The following is a 24,878-nucleotide window of genomic DNA, read 5'->3' as shown; positions in this document are numbered from 1 at the left end:
TAAAGACTGACATCCAAATTGTCAATCTTGAAAAATAAGTCCCTTCTCTCACAATACTGGTTTAATTTTTTTCTGTATGTACCAACTATTGGTAGCTTTTCACATGGGCAAATTTGTTTATTTTATGATCTGTATAGTCTGTAGAATAAAGCTAACAGTATTTTCATTTTTACTATGGCATAAATGGTTTCAATATTTCTATACTGTGTATGTGTATAATTTTAACTGTAATATTTAAAAATTTATCAATTCATTTGCATAATATTCAATGTTTAGCTTTTCTAATTTTTCATAGCATAGAAAACATTATTATGAAATATACCCATAGATTTATTGACTCAATCCTTTAAGTAAAGCATAATATGGTCACAAAGTTAGGAAAAGAATAAGCAATAATTTAGACAAATCTAAGCTTAAATTTTGGGTCAGTTCTTAATTATCTGCATGACCCTGGGAAACTCTCCCTACTTGAAAAATAATCATATTAATACAAATTCAAAACTTGAAGAACTCTTCCAGTGGTAGGTAGTGAATGTAAAATATCTAATCACATTTTATCCCAAACTGAAAGTAATAGTCATATATATTAAAATACCATAATATCATAGAGTAAAATCCTAGTGTGAGAAATTGTATTCAAATTTGGAAATAGGCATTTATTGATATATTTATAAATTGCTTTACAAAGAAGTTATAAAATTTTCTAAGCTATTTACTATTATAGTTGTTCAAATTCTTTTCTTCCTTTTTTTTGCATTTAATGCAAACAGAAAAGGGATTTTTTAAGGTAAAGAAGGCAGCAAGCAGAGATAAACAGAATCTCTGGAGGGGGAAATTGAACAGACATGAGGGAATAACCAGTAACATCTGACAGAAAAAGGGTCTTACTGTGGACAGATGCATCTCTGGAGAACCTGATAAAGGGGCCACATTTCACTTTTTTGGGTATTTGCTCAAGCCTGGAGGCAAGAGGAATTCAGTCCAAGAGTATCTGAACTGTCATGTGGCGAAAGTAGGTTTGCAATAAAGGATAATATAGACAAGGCAAAGAAAATTTTAGAGGCAAGATATGAAAATTGGTTCTATTTATGGTTCTTATTTTGGAGAAGGAAATGGCAACCCACTCCAGTACTCTTGCCTGGAAAATTTCATGGACTGAGGTGCCTGGTAGGCTACAGTCCTTGGGGTCGCAAAGCATCCCAGACCGACTGAGCGACCTCACTTCACTCACTTCATACTTAATCACTGGAGAAGGAAATGGCAACCCACTCCAGTATTCTTGCCTGGAGAATCCCATGGACAGAGGAGCCTGGCGGGCCATGGTCCATGGGGTCACAGAGAGTCGGACATGACTGAAGTGGCTAAGCATGCATGCATGGTTCTTATTTAAGTTCAGTTCAGTTCAGTTCAGTCGCTCAGTCGTGTCGGACTCTTTGCGACCCCATGAATCGCAGCACGCCAGGCCTCCCTGTCCATCACCAACTCCCGGAGTTTACTCAAACTTATGCCCATCGAGTCAGTGCTGCCAATTTAAAATTAGTTTCATTCATTCTGAATTTTTTATTTTTATTTTTTGATTTGAAAGAATAATTAATATTAAACATTTGTAACACATTGTTTTTTCTATTCATGGAACTCTACTTGAACTATAATCAATATCTTGGTATGCTCACTGACCTTGCTTAAAACAAATGGATAAATGGATTAAGAGTAATTTCACTATCTTAAGGTCCAGATTATAGTTAACTAAAGTCCATGTGTGTGTTAGTCGCTTAGTCGTGTCCAACTCTTTGGGACCTTGTGGACTATAGCCCACCAGGCTCCTTTGTCCATAGAATTTTCCAGGCCATAATACTGGAGTGGGTTGCCACTTCCTTTTCCAGGGGATCTTCCCAACCCAGGGATTGAACCCAGGTCTCCTGCATTGCAGGTGGATGCTTTACTGTCCGAGCTACCAGGGAAGCCCTAACTAAAGTCCATAGAAGTTTCACTAAGAGATTACTTAAACTTCCTAGGACAGCAAAATTACTGACTCATCCCTTGGGCAGTTTGAACATTTAATCAGATGTGCAGACTAAATATTTAATTGGCTTTCTTTTCTGATTACTCAGGTATTTGTACTTGAAATCTCCTATTTATCTCTCCCTTATTAAAAAACTAATACCAACGTGAAAATGCTAATCTGTCTTAACAACACCTTTACTGAGGTAAGTTTTGCACTTAGGCTAATGATTTAACAAAGAAGATCAATCCTGGAAATTGCTAATTTATTCAAAACACCCTGTCTGTAACAACAGTAGTGCCTATGTTCCTGAGGAAAGGAGCCACAGCCCTCTTGGAACTTCTAAGCACAAATAAAAAGTGTAGCAATTAAAAACTCCAGTCCAGGTTATTTCAATTTTCATAGCAGTAACACACTATCAATGATCAGATCTTTCCCTTTATTGTTGCTAGATTGTTTGAAATGGTAAGTACTTTGCAATTCTGTCACATCCATGTATTCTAATACAGTGATAATATTTCAAAAAAATAAGGGCTTCCCTGGTATATCAGTTGGTAAACAATCCACCTGCAATGCAGGAGACCCCTGTTAGATTCCTGAAAGAAAGATCCCCTGGAGAAAGCACAGGCTACCCACTCCAGTGTTCTTGGGTTTCCCTGGGGGCCCAGTCAGGGAAGAATCTACCTGCAATGCAGGAGACCTGTGTTCTATCCCTGGGTTGGGAAGATCTCCTGGAGGAAGGCATGGCAATATATTCCAGTATTCTCCCCTGGAGAATCCCAGGGACAGAGGAGCTTGGCAGGCTACAGTCCACGTTGGTCACAAACAGTCAGACACAACTAAGCAGAGCATATAGTTTTATTCTAGATGACCTAGCTCATTTTCAGAATAATGTACTCAATATTCCTGTGATTCTTCTCTTCTAGGAAGCTTTGGGAAGACATCATTACACTAAATCCATGTAGATTCTTTTTTTTAAACTTTTTGGCTGTGTGCAACAGGTGGGATCTTAGACCTCTGACCAGAATTGAACCCATGCTCCCTGCATTGGGAGCATGGAGTACTAACCATTGGACCACCAGGGAGGTCCCCAATTGACACTTAAATATAAATTTAACCTCAAGATCGACTTCTTTATTCAGAGAAAAATATATTTGTTATATACATCTACACAGTCTCCTCATATATGATCTAATATACTGTTTAAGTATTCAGAGTTAATATAAAAAAGTGCAAGTATTTGAACTTTTACAATACAGAATTCAATAGCTAACTACATGTGTTTAATTTTAAAGTACTAAACATGCAGAATACACAGAATAACTGTACAAAATAGATCAATATGATCCAGATAATCACGATGGTGTGATTAGTCACCTAGAGCCAGACATCCTGGAATGTGAAGTCAGATGGGCCTTAGAAAGCATCACTATGAACAAAGCTAGTGGAGGTGATAGAATTCCAGTGGAGCTATTTCAAATCCTGAAAGATGATGCTGTGAAAGTGCTGCACTCAATATGCCAGCAAATTTGGAAAACTCAGCAGTGGCCACAGCACTGGAAAAGGTCAGCTTTCATTCCAATCCCAAAGAAAGGCAATGCCAAAGAATGCTCCAACTACCGCACAGTTGAACTCATCTCACACACTAGTAATGCTCAAAATTCTCCAAGTCAGACTTCAGCAATACATGAACCATGAACTTCCAGATGTTCAAGCTGGTTTTAGAAAAGGCAGAGGAACCAGAGATCAAGTTGCCAACATCTGCTGTATCATCGAAAAAGCAAGAGAGTTCCAGAAAAACATCCATTTCTGCTTTATTGACTATGCCAAAGCCTTTGACTGTGTGGATCACAACAAACTGTGGAACATTCTGAAAGAGATGGGAATACCAGACCACCTGACCCACCTCTTGAGGAACCTGTATGCAAGTCAGGAAGTAACAGTTAGAACTGGACATGGAACAACAGACTGTTTCCAAATAGGAAAAGGAGTACGTCAAGGCTGTATATTTTCACCCTGCTTATTTAACTTGTATTCAGAGTACATCATGAGAAAAGCTGGGCTGGAAGAAGCATAGCTGGAATCAAGATTGCTGGGAGAAATATCAATAACCTCTGGTAAGCAGATGACATCACCCTTATAACAGAAAGTGAAGAGGAACTAAAAAGCCTCTTGAAAGTGAAAGAGGAGAGTGAAAAAGTTGGCTTAAAGCTCAACATTCAGAAAACGAAGATCATGGCATCTGGTCCCATCACTTCATGGCAAACAGATGGGGAAACAGTGGAAGCAGTGTCAGACTTTATTTTTTGGGGCTCCAAGATCACTGCAGATGGTGACTGCAGCCATGAAATAAAAAGTCACTTACTCCTTTGAAGGAAAGTTATGACCAACCTAGATAGCATATTAAAAAGCAGAGACATTACTTTGCCAACAAAGGTCCATCTAGTCAAGGCTATGGTTTTTCCAGTGGTCATGTATGGATGTGAGAGTTGGACTGTGAAGAAAGCTGAACTTTGAAGAACTGATGCTTTTGAACTGTGGTGTTGGAGAAGACTCTTGAGAGTCCCTTGGACTGCAAGGAGATCCAACCAGTCCATCCTAAAGGAGATCAGTCCTGGGTGTCCATTGGAAGGGCTGATGCTGAAGCTGAAACTCCAATACTTTGGCCACCTCATGCGAAGAGTTTACTCATTGGAAAAGTCCCTGCTGCTGGGAGGGATTGGGGGCAGGAGGAGAAGGGGATGGCAGAGGATGAGATGGCTGGATGGCATCACTGACTCGATGGACATGAGTTTGAGTAAACTCTGGGAATTGGTGATGGACAGGGAGGCCTGGCATGCTGCGATTCATGGGGCCGCAGAGAGTTGGACATGACTGAGTGACTGAACTGAACTAAACTGAAACATGGAGGAAGGTTCCTAAGCACTACCTGTCAGAATAAGATTGTAAGAATGAAATGCTTCACATTTTCAGTTGTTGAAGGAACAAAGACAGGTGAACTGAAGATCCGGATAACAGAACTTATGGCCCTTTTTTCCTAGAAGTCTCTAAAATGACATTCTTTTAACATAATTAATACCATATAATGACTGCTCTAGTCTTTGTCTATATTATATATATATATATATATATATATATATATATATATATACATGCATGCTCAGTCACTCAGTTGTGTCTGACTCTTTGTGACACTATGGACTATATGTAGCCCACCGGACACCTCTGTCTATGGAATTTTCCAGACAGGAATATAGGAGTGGGTTGTTATTTTCTACTCCAGGGGATCTTCCTGACCCAGGGATCAAACCTGCATCCTTTGCATTAGCAGGCAGGTTCTTTACTATTGAACCACCTAGGAAGCTACTGTTCAGTTCAGTTGCTCAGTCATGTCTGACTTTTTGTGACATGGACTGCAGCACGCCAGGCCTATCTGTCCATCACCAACTCCCAGGGTTTACACAAACTCATGTCCATCAAGTCGGTGATGCCATCCAACCATCTCATCCTCTGCCATCCTCTTCTTGTCCTGCCTTTCAATCTTTCCCAGTATCAGGGTCTTTTCCATTGAGTCAGTTCTTCACATCAGGTGGCCAAAGTATTGGAGCTTCAGCTTCAAGATCAGTCCTTCCAATGAATATTCAGGACTGATCTCCTTTAGGATGGGCTATTGGATCTCCTTGCAGTCCAAGGGACTCTCAAGAGTCTTCTCCAACACCACAGTTCAAAAGCATCAACTTTTCAGCACTCAGCTTTCTTTATAGTCCAACTCTCACATCCATACATGGCTACTGGAAAAACCATAGCTTTGACTAGATGGACCTTTGTTGACAAAGTAATGTCTCTGCTTTTTAAATATGCTGTCTATGTTGTTCATAACATTTCTTCCAAGGAGCAAGGGTCTTCTAATTTCATGGCTGCAGTCACCATCTTCAGTGATTTTGGAGCCCCCCCAAAATAAAGTCTGTCACTGTTCCCCCATCTATTTTCCATGAAGTGATGGGACCGGATGCCATGATCTTAGTTTTGTTTATGTTGAGTTTTAAGCCAACTTTTCCACTCTCATCTTTTACTTTCATCAAGTGGCTCTTTAGTTCTTCTTCCACTGTATATGGACTATATTCAATAAATTGTAATTACATTCTTTTTTCAATTTGTTGACAAGAAGACTTAACCCCATTTTCCAAATATTTTATTAAAGATTAATCTGTCAACATATGAGGATGAAAGTTTTAGATATTTCTGTTTATCTTTTAGTACATATTGGAAGAGTTCAACCTCCCTAAGTTATAAGGTACTTCTAAATTTATTCACTTCTTTTATTTTTTTTTTTAAGATTATCCACTTCTAACTATATGAGTCCATCTTTAATCAGATTAGAGTTATCATTTTCCTATTTTTACAAAGAAAGTAAGCTTCCAACATTTTGTAGACTGTTCTTGAAGTGAATTACAATTTAATCATTCAGTTTGGCCCATTATCACTACAGGAAATAACAATAAAACATTATTAGAAATTAAAGCTCTATCACAATAACTCTTAGCCTTATCAAAATACATAGTAATTCTTAGTTATACTATAGATATCTAGACATAGAGAAATACTGAAATCTGAAATTATAGATCTTATTACTTTATGAACTTGTGTGAGATAAAAAGTTGAGTAAACCAAGAATTTTCTCATAAAACAGTTTCAACTGAGCTTAAACCAATGTTAATTGTATATATTATATACAACATTAGCTGCAACACCTTAAACTGGACACTATACTATGTCATTTCTACAAGAATAATTGCAATGTATACTTTATCTACTTTTGCTTTGCTAATTGTTTCAATGGCGCATAGTTAGACTTTTGTCACTATAGTGATTAAGGTGAATCTTCTTATTTCAGAAGCCAGGTACCATTGCTTGCTTTTAGCTTGCTTTCATATTGCAAACTCAAGTAAAAATTTCCTTTCCGTGTAAAGCAGATTTTTACTGCTCTCAAGTATTGCACCAAAAATATCTAACTATGACTAATCAAATAATGAGGACTTTTTTGTGAAGCCTAGGACTTCAATACTACTATATACCTATAACATTTATAGAGCAGTAGCTTAATTAGCTGTATATTAACTTAACCTGGAATTTTTAAAAATACAGTACTGATTTAGGTTTCTTACATTAACTTAGAGAACTGATGTATCAACTTTCAAGGAGTGTAGGAGTAGCACTAAATCAACTCCAACTCAACACTTTAATAACACACCTTTTGAAAAAGTGTCAACATTCTTTCATGATTTTTCACTATATTTTTAAAAATATATTGTTGACCTTTACATTCTGTGTTTTTTTTGAACCAAAACAATAAATAAAACAGAAGTACTTCTTTTTAAACTGAGAACATTCCTTGCTCTTGATATCCTACTCCAGGAACAAGACCTGATGACCATTCAGTTTCCTCTTACTACCTATCTCTTAACAATACTGGTCTAATTGTGTCTATTGTTACACAGATGTATTAACCACCCTTTAAAATATCACTTTTATATGAAAATCAGGATTGTTCTATGGAAGGATGTGGCAATCTTCAAGGTGAATCTTTTTTTCTCTAGAAACTATAAGAGGAATACATGAATAGGTAACTATCAACATCAACAATTAGATTTTTAACAATTATTGAGAACTTAATTACACGCAGAACAAAGCCAAAATCACTTACTTATATTAACTCAAGCATGAGGTCCTCTGAGGTAGGCACTGTTATTATTGTAATGGTATAATTAAGATAATTGAGCCACAGAGACAATAAATTATGCCTATGTTCATATAACTATGAGGTGAGAAGCCAAAATGCTAATTCAAGTATGTGTCAGAGATCAGATTAGGAAGAATAAAACATTTTAAGCTTTTGTCTTTATTAAAACTTTAGCTCATTTTTATTTTTATATAATACATATTTGTAAATATCCCTTAGTTCTAAAAGACTTATGAGAGAAAAGACACCTCTCAGCTCTATGTGATCTCATTTGCACTTCCTTCTCAGAGACAAGAACTGTCTAATTCCTTATGGCAATTTCTCTGAAACTTGTCAATATCTGTGTTTGGAATTTTATAGGGTGAAAATAATCAAGGTGTTTGTAGCATTAAATCTATTTCACTGTCTAGATTTTTGGCTTGTTGTGCAGTTGCTCAGTCATGTCTGACTCTTTGCAACCCCATGGGCTGCAGCACACCAGGTTTCCCTGTCCTTCACTATCTCCCTGACTTTGCTCAAGCTCATGTCCATTGAGTCATTGATGCCATCCAACCATCTCTTCATCTGTCATCATCTTCTCCTCCTGCCTTCAATCATTCTCAGTGTCAAGGTCTCTTCCAATGAGTCAGCTCTTCACAGTACATGGCCAAAGTATTGTATATTCAGCTTCAGCATCAGTCCTTCCAATGAATATTCAGGGTCGATTTCCCTTAGGATTCACTGGTTTGATCTCCTTGGTGTCCAAGAGACTCTCAAGAGTCTTCTCCAACACCACACTTCAAAAGCATCAATTCTGGGGCACTCAACCTTCTTTATGGTCGAACTCTCACATTCATACATGACTACTGGAAAAACTATAGCTTTGACTATATAACCTTTTGTAGGCAAATTAATGTCTCTGCTTTTTAACATGCTGTGTAGGTTAGTCATAGCTTTTCTTCCAAGGAGCAAATGTTTTTTAATTTCACAGCTGCAGTCACCATCTTCAGTGATTTTGGAGTTCAAGAAAATAAATCTGTCATTGTATCCATTGTTCCCCCATCCATTTGCTATGAAGTGATGGTACTGCATGCCATGATCTTCATTTTTTGAATGTTGAGTTTTAAGGCAGCTTTTTCATTCTCCTCTTTCACCTTCATGAAGAGGCTCTTTAGTTCCTCTTTGCTTTCTTCCATAAGGTGTCTACATATCTGAGGTTATTCATATTTCTCTTGGCAATCTTGATTCCAGCTTGTGTAGGACCATAGAATACTGAATATATTAATTTTTAGACATAGAAATTCTGCTCTCACTATATGCTTCAGTCATTGATCAAGTACAAAAATACATTCTGTACATAAAATATTTAATCCTGTTTCAAGAAATTAAAATGTCTGTTTTCTGTTTTTATGTTTATTGAAGGTCTATGCATCCATACCTCTTTTGAAGCAGCTGAAATATATTTCATGAACCTCTAAGGAAACTATTTTCATTAGGGTGTGTTAGAACATACTGTTTTTTTCTAATTGTTTAATTTTGGACACCAAATATCGTTTCCACGATGTAGTAAACAAAGCAATTAACAAATAGGAGTAACTGGACAATTTTCATGACTGTTTCAGCACCACTTATAAAGAGGACATGCTGCATGCTTAGTCACTCAGTCATGTCAGACCCTTTGTGACCCCATGGACTGTAACCTGCCCGGCTCTTCTGTCCATGGGGCTTTTCCAGGCAAGAATACTGGAGTGGGTTGAGATTCTCTCCTCCAGGAAATCTTCCCAACTCAGGGATCAAACCCCCGTCTCTTATCTCCTGCATAGGCAGGCGGGTTCTTTACCGCTAGCACCACCTGGGATGATGTTTGTGTTGGGGTGTATTATATCACAGATGGTCACTGACTTAAAGATGTTGACTTTAAGTTTTCTGAGTTTATGATAGTGTAAAAACAATACACATTCAGTAGAAATTCTGCTTCAAATTTTGGGTTTTGATCTTTCCCAGGTTACTGATATGCAATACAATTCTTTTGTGATGCTGGGCAGTGGCAGTCACCATGGTTCCCAGGCAGCCTTGCAATCATGAGGCTAAACAACTGATACACTTAAAACCATTCTGAACCCTTTCATCACTTTTTTTTTAAACTTTCAGTACAACATTCAATAAATTACATGAGATACACAACACTTATTAAAAAAATATTTGCATAACTCTAGGTTGATGTAAATGTTCTCATCTCCTTTCGGGTAGGCTGTCCTAAACTATGATGCTCTATGATTAGGTGTATTAAATGGATCTTCCATTTATGATATTGACAACTTTTGGTGGGTTCATCTAGATAAGACCCCATCATAAGTCAAGGAAAATCTGCATATTATGCTGTTTTTGTCTCCTTTATTGTTTTTTTCTTTCAATTCTTCTCTCTGTGAATTTTTCTTTTTCTTTTGTTTTGCAGAATGTTTTTTATTTTTCCCATTACTTAGTAATGTTATAAAGTTGTATGGTACTTTTAACATTATGTTTATTTAAGCAAAATTTGTAATTATCACTGAGGACTCTTACATTTTCCTCTATCACCTGTTTTGTCAATACTATTTTTCTTGCTTTTCTTTTCACTGCTGTACATGGTAATATATACTGCTGCTTTATTTGTCAGCTTTGACATTTTTTTTCACATGTAATTATTGCAAAGTGGACCACTACAAAATTTACAGTTATTTTGTCTTCACCATTTTTTGTCACTTTTAGGGTTGAAATATTCACGTCTGCTTATTCACTTTAATTCCCACATTATATCAAAAATATATCCAGTTATATATATATATATATGAAAACATTGTTTTCAAATCTTTGAATCATGGTTGTCTGATGTTCACATCTGATCACCCTCTGTGCTTTTCACTTTCATGTTACTTCTGATCAATGATTTCTCTTTCGTATTTACTTGTTTTTCTGAGTGCAATATGTTCAGCATGAACATCAGGAGAGATAATTGTAAATCTTTGCTAGTGTGCTCTCTGTTGTTGCTGCTGTTGTCTGCCTCCTCCTTTTGATTCTTCTAGCTCTCCTGATAGTCCTCTACCTCCTCTTACTCCTTGTCCTCATTTTTCTTATTTTCTTCTTCTTCAGCATTTTTTTCATCTGTGTCTTCTGAAACTTCCTATCTGACTCCCCACCTCCCCCCATTTCTTTACAACTAGATTCCTCATTAGCAAACTAGTTCCCTGATGACTGAAGTGAAACTTCTCTCTAATCATATTCAACAATTTCATCTTCTCCACTTAGTTTTTAAAAAGATCGCTATTCTTTTCTATATCTTCACACCTCTCAAGATCTTTCCATAGTTGTATTATTCCTTGCTCTTTTGATATAGTCTTGGAGAATTTTTTTCCCTTCAACTTCCACTTAAATCAGTTTTCTCACATTGATTCTCCTTTCTCACTAATTCTCTGTATCTATGTAGTTTTATTCTGTGACCATCCTTCATAGAGAACATTACATCATTAACTTCTTTGAATAAGTATCAACCTATTTCAACAAAATTAAAATATTTTGGGGAAATATTTAAAAAATATTCTTGTATGTCTTTCTGCTGTCTTAGTGTGACTCTTTTCTATATTTCCTTACAGTATTATTGTATCTAAACGTCCTAACTTATTTTATTTTGTTATTAATTAGTGAATGAAATAGATTTTTCCAGAGCATCTATTTGAAGGCAGTTTGGGATAATTATAAAGACAAGGAGCTAGATCAAGCTTTCAGTGTCGATAACTGAAAGGTATACTTTTTTCCCCAAATTACAGCCTTAACCAGATTGGTTTCTCTGAGTGCCTTGTCTGTGACATTTTGTAGAAACTTGTACCCTCAGTTCTGACCAAAGTATGTCCTAGTAAAGCTCTGACAGAGTTCAAGCTCATGCTACTTTTTAACTTATTTCAAACAGAGCATGGTTTTCTTTAATCATTTCATGACAAGCCTTTACCTTCATAAAGTATATTTTCTAGTCCTTTTTAAAACCCCTTACCCTTGGGCCCTTTTAATACTCTATCACATTTTCTCTGCTTCTTTCTCTTTAGATTCTACATATCTTGGCTCTTTCTAACAACCTCTACTAAAAATTGGAGTTTTTTATTCTGTCTTCTAGTTCTACTGCAAATGAAATGTGAACTTTTTTCTTTTCTTTTGTCATTCTCCTTGTTGCTTTTGTGAAGGTAAAAGATGGTGACTGAGAGGTTGTATTCAAATCAGAAATTCTGTTAATAAATCATTTTACAGTTTTTTAGTATTCATTTTTAAAGTTAAATCAGTAATTCAAAGTACATAACAAGACTTTTAAATTTAAATTAAAACTAGGTTTTGAATCAGAGGCAACATAACTTGACAAATCATTTATAATTTATACATTTTATGCTCTGAAGATACTGAATTTTTGTAATTTGATTCATCAGTTATATGTAAGAGACACACTTAGATTTTGTTACTTCAGTAATCTTTATTTTGTGGCTTTTCAGGGGAATAATGAAATGAAGAAACTTGTCTCTCCAGTGCAAATTTAAGGTATCCTGGATAGATTTCTCTTTAAAACACCTCATCAATAATCTGCCATAATTGTTAATTTGTTTACTGATGGTTCTGCCTTTCTCCTCCATGATTCAACTACTAATGTCTTCTTTAAACTTCATTTTACCTTGCAACGTTTGATTTCTAAAGACCCTCTCTACAACCTCTCACTATCATCCATCCCTCTTCATGTCTCCCAGCTTCATCCACATTTAGATGTCTGGATTCTTGCTCTGTACCCTCACTAAAATTCCCCCAAAGCTGCTTATTAGTTATTTCATTCAAATGACACCATTAACCATTGAGTGGCAATGTAGGCATTTTGACCTCGATTTACAGAGAAGAAAAAAGACAAACATAATCAAAATTCTAAAATGTAGTAGTCTGAAACTGAACTCTGGCATTATGAACTTTAGCTCATGATCTTTAAACTTGTATGCTTTATGCTCTTGCACCATCTATATTATAATGTACATTTCATGCGGTTTTCAATTAAAGAGTATTTTGTAGAAACGTACATTATTATTATTATTATTTTTTTATTAGTTGGAGGCTAATTACTTCACAACATTTCAGTGGGTTTTGTCATACATTGATAAGAATCAGCCATAGATTTACACGTATTCCCCATCCCGATCCCCACTCCCGCCTCCCTCTCCACCCGATTCCTCTGGGTCTTCCCAGTGCACCAGGCCCGAGCACTTGTCTCATGCATCCCACCTGGGCTGGTGATCTGTTTCACCATAGATAGTATACATGCTGTTCTTTCAAAACATCCCACCCTCACCTTCTCCCACAGAGTTCAAAAGTCTGTTCTGTATTTCTGTGTCTCTTTTTCTGTTTTGCGTATAGGGTTATCGTTACCATCTTTCTAGGTTCCATATATATGTGTTAGTATGTTGTAATGTTCTTTATCTTTCTGGCTTACTTCACTCTGTATAATGGGCTTCAGTTTCATCCATCTCATTAGGACTGATTCAAATGAATTCTTTTTAACAGCTGAGTAATATTCCATGGTGTATATGTACCACAGCTTCCTTATCCATTCATCTGCTGATGGGCATCTAGGTTGCTTCCATGTCCTGGCTATTATAAACAGTGCTGCGATGAACATTGGGGTGCACGTGTCTCTTTCAGATCTGGTTTCCTCAGTGTGTATGCCCAGAAGTGGGATTGCAGTATGGTACTGGCACAAAGACAGAAATATAGACCAATGGAACAGAATAGAAAGCCCAGAGATAAATCCACGAACCTACGGACACGTTATCTTTGACAAAGGAGGCAAGGATATACAATGGAAAAAAGACAACCTCTTTAACAAGTGGTGCTGGGAAAACTGGTCAACCACTTGTAAAAGAATGAAACTAGAACACTTTCTAACACCATACACAAAAATAAACTCCAAGTGGATTAAAGATCTAAATGTAAGACCAGAAACTATAAAACTCCTAGAGGAGAACATAGGCAAAACACTCTCCGACATAAATCACAGCAAGATCCTCTATGACCCACCTCCCAGAATATTGGAAATAAAAACAAAACTAAACAAATGGGACCTAATGAAACTTAAAAGCTTTTGCACTACAAAGGACACTATAAGTAAGGTGAAAAGACAGCCCTCAGATTGGGAGAAAATAATAGCAAATGAAGAAACAGACAAAGGATTAATCTCAAAAATATACAAGCAACTCCTGCAGCTCAATCCCAGAAAAATAAATGACCCAATCAAAAAATGGGCCAAAGAACTAAACAGACATTTCTCCATAGAAGACATACAGATGGCTAACTAACACATGAAAAGATGCTCAACATCACTCATTATTAGAGAAATGCAAATCAAAACCACAATGAGGTACCATTACACGCCAGTCAGGATGGCTGCTATCCAAAAGTCAACAAGCAATAAATGCTGGAGAGGGTGTGGAGAAAAGGGAACCCTCTTACACTGTTGGTGGGAATGCAAACTAGTACAGCTGCTATGGAAAACAGTGTGGAGATTTCTTAAAAAACTGGAAATAGAACTGCCATATGACCCAGCAAACGTACATTATTTTCATGCTTAAACTATAAGAATTAAGATCAAATAGAATAAGTCAGATCTTGAAAAAATTTAATATTTTTCATTTTCTTTAATTTTTTTAAGGAGTTTCCAATTCATTCAGCTGCAAGGAGTACATCAACCTGACAAATAAAAGAACAGTTCAGTGAAAACTTATGAAAAAAAAAAAAAAATCACCTGTTTTCAAAGATTAGAGAGAATGATGATTCATACCTAGAGTAAGTTGGTTTTGCTCTGACTTACCGCAAATTGGATGACAAGCAGTTCAATGATGTAAGAAAAAACTATATAAGCAATAGAATGTACGAAGTTCGTGGTTGTCTTCCTAGGTGTTTTATGTTAATCACCTAGTGCACTTCATCAGGGGTGAACAAATTCAACATGAGAAAGGATGATACTAGAAGCTCACTGCCTTTTCCGCCATTAAGCTGGGGTAGAAACTAATAAGCCCTCAAGGATCTACCAGTAGTTATGCAAATCCAATACTGTGGAGTAGCTCTATTATTCTGGGTTCAATTTCTTAGGCATTCTCAAATAGTGAGGAGGTGTAGAAAAGACTTATCATAAGGCATCCATATATCTATCAAATCAATAGGATCTCTTTAAGGTAAGTTCAGTCTCTTAGACAATCTCATGAACAGTCTTTACAAGAATTTTCCACTTGGAATAGTCTATGTATAAAGGATATTTATATACCTTCATAATAACAATTTTAAGAGGAAGGACTATTCCTATTCATGTCTTTTTCTCCAGAGCCTTTCTGATCATGACATACCTTGCCATTCTTACTTCTATGAATTTTATGCTATGTCTTAATTGAATCTGTTGGTGATAATTACAGTTCCATCTAACTTTTGTATATGCACTGGTATCTGCTTTTCTTTCATCCAGAGTACTTGACGATGAGGTTCAACTCTCTGTAGGCTCCATTATGACTCCGGGACTGTTTATCCTCTCTCTTAGCTTCTCTGATACCCCACAGGTTCATGCAGACGCATTTTGGTCTCTTGTAAAACAGCATAGTTTTCCGGTCCTGTAGAAATCTCTTTCCATCAGTGCCATTCTGTTGCCCTATGTATGATGTTAGGGAAAAAGGAACACTAGCTGCTGAATGTATCCTGGTTTTTCAAAAAGCGTTCTTTTGCTTGCCTCTTCCTAACTTAATTTTTCCTTTGCTTTAATCTCACTAGAAGAGGTGATGTGCTGGTATTTTATGAGGGGATACACTGCTTCTTTTATATTCTAGGCTTCTCCTACCTTTTGCCTACTATGAAACTATATGATCCAAATTGATCAAGTGTGTCTCTAATTATGCAAAAGGAGCTCCTGGAATTAGGAAATCTATTTCCTCCTGTTTCAGTTATCTGAGTTATCTGTTATGTTGCTGTATAACAATCCACCCCAAAATTCAGAGGGCTAAAACAGAACCATTTATTGTTTATGAATAACTTTGTAGGTTAATTGGGCCCAGTTGGGCAATTCTTCTGCTACATGTGATGTCTAATGAGGCTGCAGGCATCCAGAGACTCAGCTGTGTTGGAAATGTTCAAGATGACTTCTGCACACAGCTGGCCGGCGATGCTAGTCATTGGCTTGGAAATGAGCTAGGGCAGTTGACCAGAGGCCCTTGTTCTCTCAATGCAGTCTGAGCTTCCCTGATGTTGGAAGGAGGATTTCAAACTTGCAAAAGTGGAAGCTGAAGATTTCTTAAAGCCTAACTTCAAGGTTTAAGCAGGCTCTCTTTTGCCAATTCTGTTCTCGAGATAAATCTCAGGTCCACCCAGATTCAAGGGGAGTGAAAATATACTCTACCTTTGATGGGACAAATGGTAAATAATTTGTTTCTATCTTTTATTCCCAAATGCCCCTTAATAAAACCTAACTCCAAAGACTAGTATTTCACTATGAACCATCCCCAAATCTAGCCTGATAGTAACACTGAACAATAAATTTTTTATTCTAGTATTTTTGAGATGTTCTTATTGTTTAATTCAGTGTGTTTCCATCAAGATTTAGGAGTAATAAGATGTCTTATTAATTTTCAAACATATTATCCAATCAGAAATAATTTTTTAAAAATTACGATTATACTTTTGAGACCAGGAAGCTGATGCTGTTAAAATTAAATTAGAGGATATATTGTTATTCTGGAACTCCCTAAATCAGGTAATTTCCCATCAACATTAAAGCTTATTTGTGATGAAGTTCCACTGATAATCAGGCATAATTGTTTAGGATGTTCCTGCTAATTTCACACTCAATAGGAAATTGTGTAAGCAAGAAGAGCCAACATGTTTCCCATCTGTCCTTTGGAAACATTCAGGGAAGGTCTTTCAGAAAATCCTAATCATCAGAAGGACAGAAGTGGAAAAGGAATGTAATTATTGTATTTAAAATCATAACTGAGAATATTTGCTAATAGTAATATTGAGTTATAAGATTTATATTTAACAAATGAAAATTAATTTTATGAAATACAGGTGATTATTACTTAATATAGGTATACTTGGAGAAGGAAATGGCAACTCACTCTAGTATTCTTTCCTGGGAAATCTCATGGACAGAGGAGCCTGGTGGGCTACAGTCCATGGGGTTGTGAGGGAGTTGACATGATTTAGTGACTAAAACAAAAACAACAGTAGGTATACTAAGACATAAGTCTCTTGAATATCAGTGTGATTATCATGACTGTGCTATTAACATGGAGGCCTTTTTGGCTGCAATTACTCTCAGAACTATTTACTATATCACTGTTATGCCTATACTACTTCAGATTTACATGAGCAGTAACAGCTTTGAAAAATTCTTAAAAAAAAAATCACCCTTCTCTAAAATTGTCAAATTAATTTCCTAGGCAACTATTTATACTATAATTTCAAATTTTTTATGGGAATGGAGTTATACAGAGTGTAACCTTTTAAAATGAACATTTTTCACTTAGTATAATTCTCCTAGAGTTATCCGTGTTGGTGTATATTACAATAATTCATTACCTCCTCATTGCTAGGTAGTGTTCCACAGTATGGATGTACCACAGTTTGTTGTCATTCACTTGTTGAAAGACAATAGGACAGATAATAGTTTTTAGCTTTAATGAATAAAAGTGCTATGAATATTCATAGGTAGGTATTTGTAGGTATTTGTGTGAACTTAAGGGTTTTTTTTTTTTTTTTTCTGAGATAAACAGCCAAAAATGAAAAGGTTGTGTCATGTGGTAGTTACATGTTCATGTTCTTAACAAACTGCTAAACTGTTTTCTGCAACAGTATTTAAATTATTTTTGAAAAAATTGGACATGGCAGCTGATATTTTTACATGACAACAATTATATTTATACATAAATGTAATGAGAATTCTTGAATATCTCTGAACTTACTAAACTGTTTTGCCATCACATCATTTTATCGTATAAAATATCTTGCTAAAAAATCTTAAATAACTATGCCATATAATATACTTTCAGTACATTTGGCAAAATTATTTTTTGAAGCTCAATAACCTTTATCATTATTTTCCTTATTTTTAATGACTTCAATTAAAACCAAGTGAAAAAGTTCCTGCAGCAATCAGGTTGACCTTGAGCAATGAATAGAAGAGATATAATTGAGAAAACGGCAAAAAGTAATTGTATGTCAAATAACATATTAAAGTCTTAATTACAATGATTGGTACAAGAAAATAAATAATGGTGCACTCAATTTTTACAGGAATTTTAAAGGTTCTGAATGGCACATCAAGAAGAATCTAAACTACAAATTTAAGTATGAAAGTATTATAGTTATTAAATAAAACCCATTCAAGGAATTAGACTTAATCTGAAATAATTAATTTGTATTCTCTGGGTAGATTTCTTATTACTATCATATTTCTGATTTTTACTGTATGTTTTTCTGGTCTGTGATAATAATCAGTGTGGACAAATTTATTTGAATTTTAAGTGGAATAATGACTAAATGAATGTTAGATGAATATTATAGTGATATACAGTGACACTTTTCTTGTGAAAGGATTTTAGAAAAACAGTATTTGTAAGGAATATAAACATATTTATCTGGGCATGTTTTAATGCTTAGCTTCGGAATATAATTTCAAGAAACCCAAATATAACGGGTACATTCTGAGATTGGCCTGAATTCTGTTAACATACACAATTACATGTACAAACACATGTTTATACACGCACACACATAAACACATATGTAGATAGTTGCTTTTTGACTTCTCTCATAAAGAGGTCTGATGTTTCTGCTGAAAAAGCAGACATTTGCTCCTTAAGGCACAACAGGAGACAGCACAGGATTTTGCATTATTTCCCCACATTCCAATTTCCACAGGGTAGCATAGAGAGCACCAGAGGTTCTCCTGCACATGTGGTGGGTCTGGGCACAGAAGAGAGAGGAGAGGGAAAGAAGAGAGCCCCAAAGGAAGAGATTCCAATCTTACCTAGGGTCTGCGGGCACATCTGTCCCTCTCCCTTCTGGAAACATATAGAGAGGAACCTTATCTTTGCTTCTATAATATAAAAAAAGCTCTCTTTGGGAAGGGTTGGGAGACATTTCTAGTTTTTCATAATCTTGAAGGGCAAGTAAGTAGTTCTGGGGGTAAGCAGAGAGTCCTCTCTTTAGTACAGCTTGTCATTCCCCTTTGCCCAGAATGTGCAGGACATCTAGGAACACGGAGACGCCCAAGGAGCGCTTTCTTCCCTTTCTTCCCAGGAAAGTATTCACTTCCTGGCCTGACATGGACCAGCCCCTGGCAACTCATCCTGAGTATACGCCGCTCTGTCGACTACTCTGATTAATATAATCCACACTGTCTGCTACCACATCTGTTCAGGCTGCCTATACACACTTATTTAATGACTCGTGTGGCCTTCAATTTTCCTTTTAAACATGTCTCTAAAAGTACTCCATTTCTATTGCCTTAATGTTTTGTGTGAAACTGTGAAGAGTCTTAAATTTGACCCTATTTACAAGCTAACAAGTTAGTCTGCCACTTTTATAACATACACTGAGAAAAACACTGCACCTCTGGATCAAAGAACAAAACATTTACTACTCGAAGAAAAGCAAAAGAAAACAAATATGAACAAAACCAGCCAGAGCAGGGTCTTGAGTTGATTCACCACACCCCAGTTTCCCCACGGGGCACCTGATAGCCAGACTATCACATATACATACACCCAGTTTGGACCACAGAAGAGGAAATTAAAAAGTGTGATACAAATATTGGTTGCTAATACATCTGCCTATCCTATCCTCTGGAGAAGAACACACAAAGACTTTCCCAGTGGAGACACAGATTTGATCCCTGGGTCAGGAAGATCTCCTGGGGGGAAATGGCAACCCACTCCTGTATTCCTGCCTAGAAAATCCCAGGGGCAGAGGAACCAGTAGGACTATAGTCCAGTGGGTCACGAAGAGTCAGACACAATTGAGCCCATGGTACAATAAAACAATACAAATGTAAACAAGTCTTCTAAGTGTTTACAGTCCTGCAGATGTAAACACAGAGATATTCTCTTTCTTTATGATAACATATCAGTTTTCTTTATTCAGAATATATGGACCATGCAGGGATACTGAAGAATCCAAGGAAAAGTTTCTCCATGGGTAATGAAATGACACTGTAGAAAATCAGAGGAATATACATCTATGATAAAATTCCATGTCTAATTATACAAACGATTAAAGTCCCCATGGGACCCTTATAGAGTAGAAAAGTCAATATGTTAGATAACATGTTTAAACTATTTAGAAAGCAAGAACTGGAGTAGACATCACAGTCAACAAAAGAGTCCAAAATTCAGTAGTTGAATGCAGTCTGAAAAATGACAAAATGAAATCTATTCATTTCCAAGGCAAACCATTCAATATCATGGTAATCCAAGTCTATGTTCCAACCAGTAATGCTGAAGAAGCTGAAGTTGAACAGTTCTATGAAGACCTACAAGACCTTCTAGAACTAACACCCAAAAAAGATGTCCTTTTCATTATAGGGGACTGGAATGCAAAAGTAGGAAGTCAAGAAACACCTGGAGTAACAGGCAAATTTGGCCTTGGAGTACAGAATGAAGCAGGGCCAAGGCTAATAGAGTTTTGCCAAGAGAATTCACTGCTCATAGCAAACACACTCTTCCAACAACACAAGAGAAGACTCTACAAATGGACCTCACCAGGTAGTCAAAACCAAAATCAGATCGATTATATTCTTTGCAGCCAAAGATGGGGAAGCTCTATACAGTCAGCAAAAACAAGGCTGGGAGCTGACTGTGGCTCAGATCATGAACTCCTTATTGCCAAATTCAGACTTAAATTGAAGAAAGTAGGGAAAATCACTGGACCATTCAGGTATGACCTAAATCAAATCCCCAACGATTATACAGTGGAAGTGAGAAATACTTAAGGGACTAGATCTGATAGAGTGCCTGATAAATTATGGATGGAGCTTTGTGACATTGGACAGGAGGCAGTTATCAATACCATCCCCAAGAAAAAGAAATACAAAAAAGCAAAATGGCTGCCTGAGAAGGCCTTACAAATAGTTATGAAAAGAAGAGAAGCAAAAAGCAAAGGAGAAAAGCAAAGATTTCCCAGTTGAATTTAGAGTTCCAAAGAATAGCAAGGAGAGATAAGAAAGCCTTTTTCAGTGATCAGTGCAAAGAAACAGAGGAAAAAAATAGAATGGGAAAGATTAGACATCTCTTCAAGAAAATTAGAAATACTAAGGGAACATTTCATGCAAAGATGGGCACAATAAAGGACAGAAATGGTATGGACCCAACAGAAGCAGAAGATATTAAGAGGTGGCACGAATACACAGAAGATCTGTACAAAAATGATCTTCATGACCTAGACAATCATGATGGTGTGATCATTCACCTAGAGCCAGACATCCTGGAATGTGAAGTCAAGTGGGCCTTAGGAAGCATCACTGTGAACAAAGCTAGTGGAGGTGATAGAATTCCAGTTGATTTATTTCAAATCCTGAAAGATGATGCTGTGAAGGTGCTGCACTCAATATGCCAGCTAATTTGGAAAACTCAGCAGTGGCCACAGGACTGGAAAAGGTCAGTTTTCATTTTAATCCCTAAGAAAGGCAACCCCAAAGAATGCTCAAACTACTGCAAAATTGCACTCATTTCACATGCTTGTAAAGTAATGCTAAAAATTCTCCAAGCCAGGCTTCAGCAATGTGTGTACCGTGAATGTCCAGATGTTCAAACTGGTTTTAGAAAAGGCAAAGGAACCAGAGATCAAATTGCCAACATATGCTGGATCACTGAAAAAGCAAGAGTTCCAGAAGAACATCTACTTTTGCTTTATTGACTATGCCAAAGCCTTTGACTGTGTGGATCACAATAAACTGTGGAAAATTCTGAAAGAGACAGGAATACCAGACCACCTGACCTGCCTCTTGAGAAATCTGTATGCAGGTCAGGAAGCAACAGTTAGAACTGGACATGGAACAAGACTGGTTCCAAATAGGAAAAGGATTATGTCAAGGCTGTATATTTTCACCCTGCTTATTAAACTTATATGCAGAGTACATCATGAGAAACCCTGGGCTGGATGAAGCACAAGCTGAAATCAAGATTGCTGGGAAAAATATCAATAACCTCAGATATGCAGATGACATCACCCTTATGGCAGAAAGCGAAGAAAAACTTAAGACCCTCTTAATGAAAGCGAAAGAAGAGAGTGAAAAAGTTGGCTTAAAGCTCAACATTCAGAAAACTAACATCACGTCTTCTGGGCCCATTGCTTCATGGCAAATAGATGTGGAAACAGTGGTAGACTTTATTTTTGGGGGCTCCAAAATCACTGCAGATGGTTACTGCACCCTTGAAATAAAAACACACTTAATCCTTGGAAGAAAAGTTATGAGCAAACTAGACAGCGTATTAAAAAGCAGAGACATTACTTTGCCAACAAAGGTCTGTCTAGTCAAGTCTATGGTTTTTCCTGTAATCATGTATGGATGTGAGAGTTGGATTATAAATAAAGCTGAGTGCTGAAGAATTGATGCTTTAACTGTGGTGTTAGAGAAGGCTTTTGAGAGTCCCTTAGATTGCAAGGAGATCCAACCAGTCCATCCTAAAGGAAATCAGCCCTGAATGTTTATTGGAAGGACTGATGTTGAAGCTGAAACTCCAATACTTTCGCCACCTGATGCAAAGAGCTGACTCATTTGTAAAGACCCTAATGCTGGGAAAGATTGAAGGTGGGAGGAGCAGGGACAACAGAGGATGAGATGGCTGGATGGATGAGATGGCATCACCGACTCGATGGACATGAGTTTGAGCAAACTCCGAGAGTTGGTGATGGACAGGGAGGCCTGGCATGCTGCAGTCCATGGGGGTCACAAAGAGTCGGACACGACTGAGCGACTGAATTGAACTTAACTGTTCAGAAGATATATCCAATAAGGAAAGTAAACAAAATTGTTAACATTACTACATTACTAGTCATCAAGATAATGGAAAAAAAAAAAACTGAGTTACCATAAAACACTCACTAAACTGGCAAAGTTTTTGATGAGGCTGTGAAGAAAATTTTATACATTTCAAGTGGGAGTGTAAAATGGTAGTCACTGTGGAAAACATTTTGGGAACTTCTTCCAAAATTAAAGATAGTTTACCCAAGAAATATAAAAACAAGTACATGTAAAAACTTATGTATGACTGTTCACACAGCTTTATTCATATTAGACAACACTGCAAAACAATTATTGTTATCACTAATGAAGAAAGTAAACTTTGGTATGATAAGCCCAAGATAGGCTGGAACATCAGATTAAAGACCCTTAAGTAAATATACCTTGAAAGCACAAACTGAAAAATAAGTCTATACCTATTGAACATTTATCATGAAGAGCAGCATATTATCAGTCATAAAGCAAACCTCAACATGGTTAATAAAATCATTCACAATGTGTTATTTGTTTACATCTGAGACTATCAGCTCTGGGAAGCTACTCTGGAAGAGGCAACCAAACCTAAACTTCTTAATTGATATTTAATGAGGCAAAAATAGGAATAAGCATTCCAAGTAGCAAAATGACAGTAAAGTAAATGAAAGCAATTTTTTTTTTTTTTTTTGTATCATAACTTTTTGAGGGAAGGTATGGTTACAGGACAGCCTGGAAATATAGACATGCCATGCTCTTTCCTAGAATTGTGGAAGATTATTCACAATATTCTCCATAAAACTGAAGGTACCTCCAAAACAAGATAGATCACAGTATGATACTTTTCTTAATTTTTGAAGCAGTCACTAAAAAGAATAAAAAGGAAAAGTGAAGAGACATACATAAAAATAAAATGGACAGTCAGTCAGTTCAGTTCAGTTGCTCAGTCGTGTCCGACTCAAATGGACAGTGGTGACGGATCAAAAGAAGTAAGAAAACACTGGATTTTGCTGTTATGAAATATTTTAGATATACAGAAAGTTTAAAAGAGTGACAATAGGAACACCAACAGACCCACAACACAAATTTACTTGCTGATGTCTTGTCACATTTATTTAAAGTATTTACATGTTATGAATACAGAGATATATTTTCATGTATGCATACATATATAAATATATACATGCGTATGAGAGTGTATATATATATATATATATATATATATATATATATATATTCCTGAACTGCTGAAAAGTGTCAAACATCAACACTAAGCAAATCAACATGCTACATTAAAAAAATATATATTCTTGACAGGACTCATTATAATTATCACACATAAGAAAATGACTTTATTAGATATATTTTATTAATATAATTTAAATATTAATAAAGTCATTTACAAATTTTAGGACTTTTTTAAAAAGTATGAAAATAAAAGAAAAAAATAGGATTTCATAGAGATATCATTAGATTGGCTGGCTAACAACAGCTAAATGCTAATGCAAAGATAATATATTTATGTTCTGACAAAAATAAAAATTGCAACATATTTTAAGTTTGTTCCCAAATGCTGAGAACCATTAATGTTAAATTGGGTTTTCAAGGTATGTATTAAAAACAAGTTTAGAAAAATATCTTAATATTCATGCAGTATTTAATTACAGATTGCTTAGTCCTACTACCTGCCCAGTTCTGAGAGCAAAACAGACATGTATGTGATTTATTTAATTACCAAACAATTATCTCTAGTAACGATTAAAGCTTCTGCATGACTTGTAGGATAATTCATAACATGGGAAAAGAGAAAGAGGTGAATATTTAAAAGAAAACTTATTGGCCATTTTTAGTATGTGAACAGTAACTGATTTATCAAAAAAGTAGTATCAGAGGCGCAGTAAAATTGTGCATGACTATTACACACAGGACAGTTGCCATTTACAATATGGTTAAAGGATAAAAACATTCGGCAAATATATTCTATTTAGATAACGCCAATTTGCATGGATATATGCTAAAGTTCAGCACAGAGAACCCACCTCACTGAGACAGATAAATGGAACAGAAAAAGAGAGGCAAAGGCTCTGCCAACATCATCATCAAATTATAAACCACACAAAATATAGCAT

The sequence above is a fragment of the Dama dama genome, chromosome 30, assembly GCF_033118175.1.
Source record: "Dama dama isolate Ldn47 chromosome 30, ASM3311817v1, whole genome shotgun sequence".
NCBI classification, from domain to species: domain Eukaryota; kingdom Metazoa; phylum Chordata; class Mammalia; order Artiodactyla; family Cervidae; genus Dama; species Dama dama.
This window is presented reverse-complemented; position numbering follows the sequence as displayed.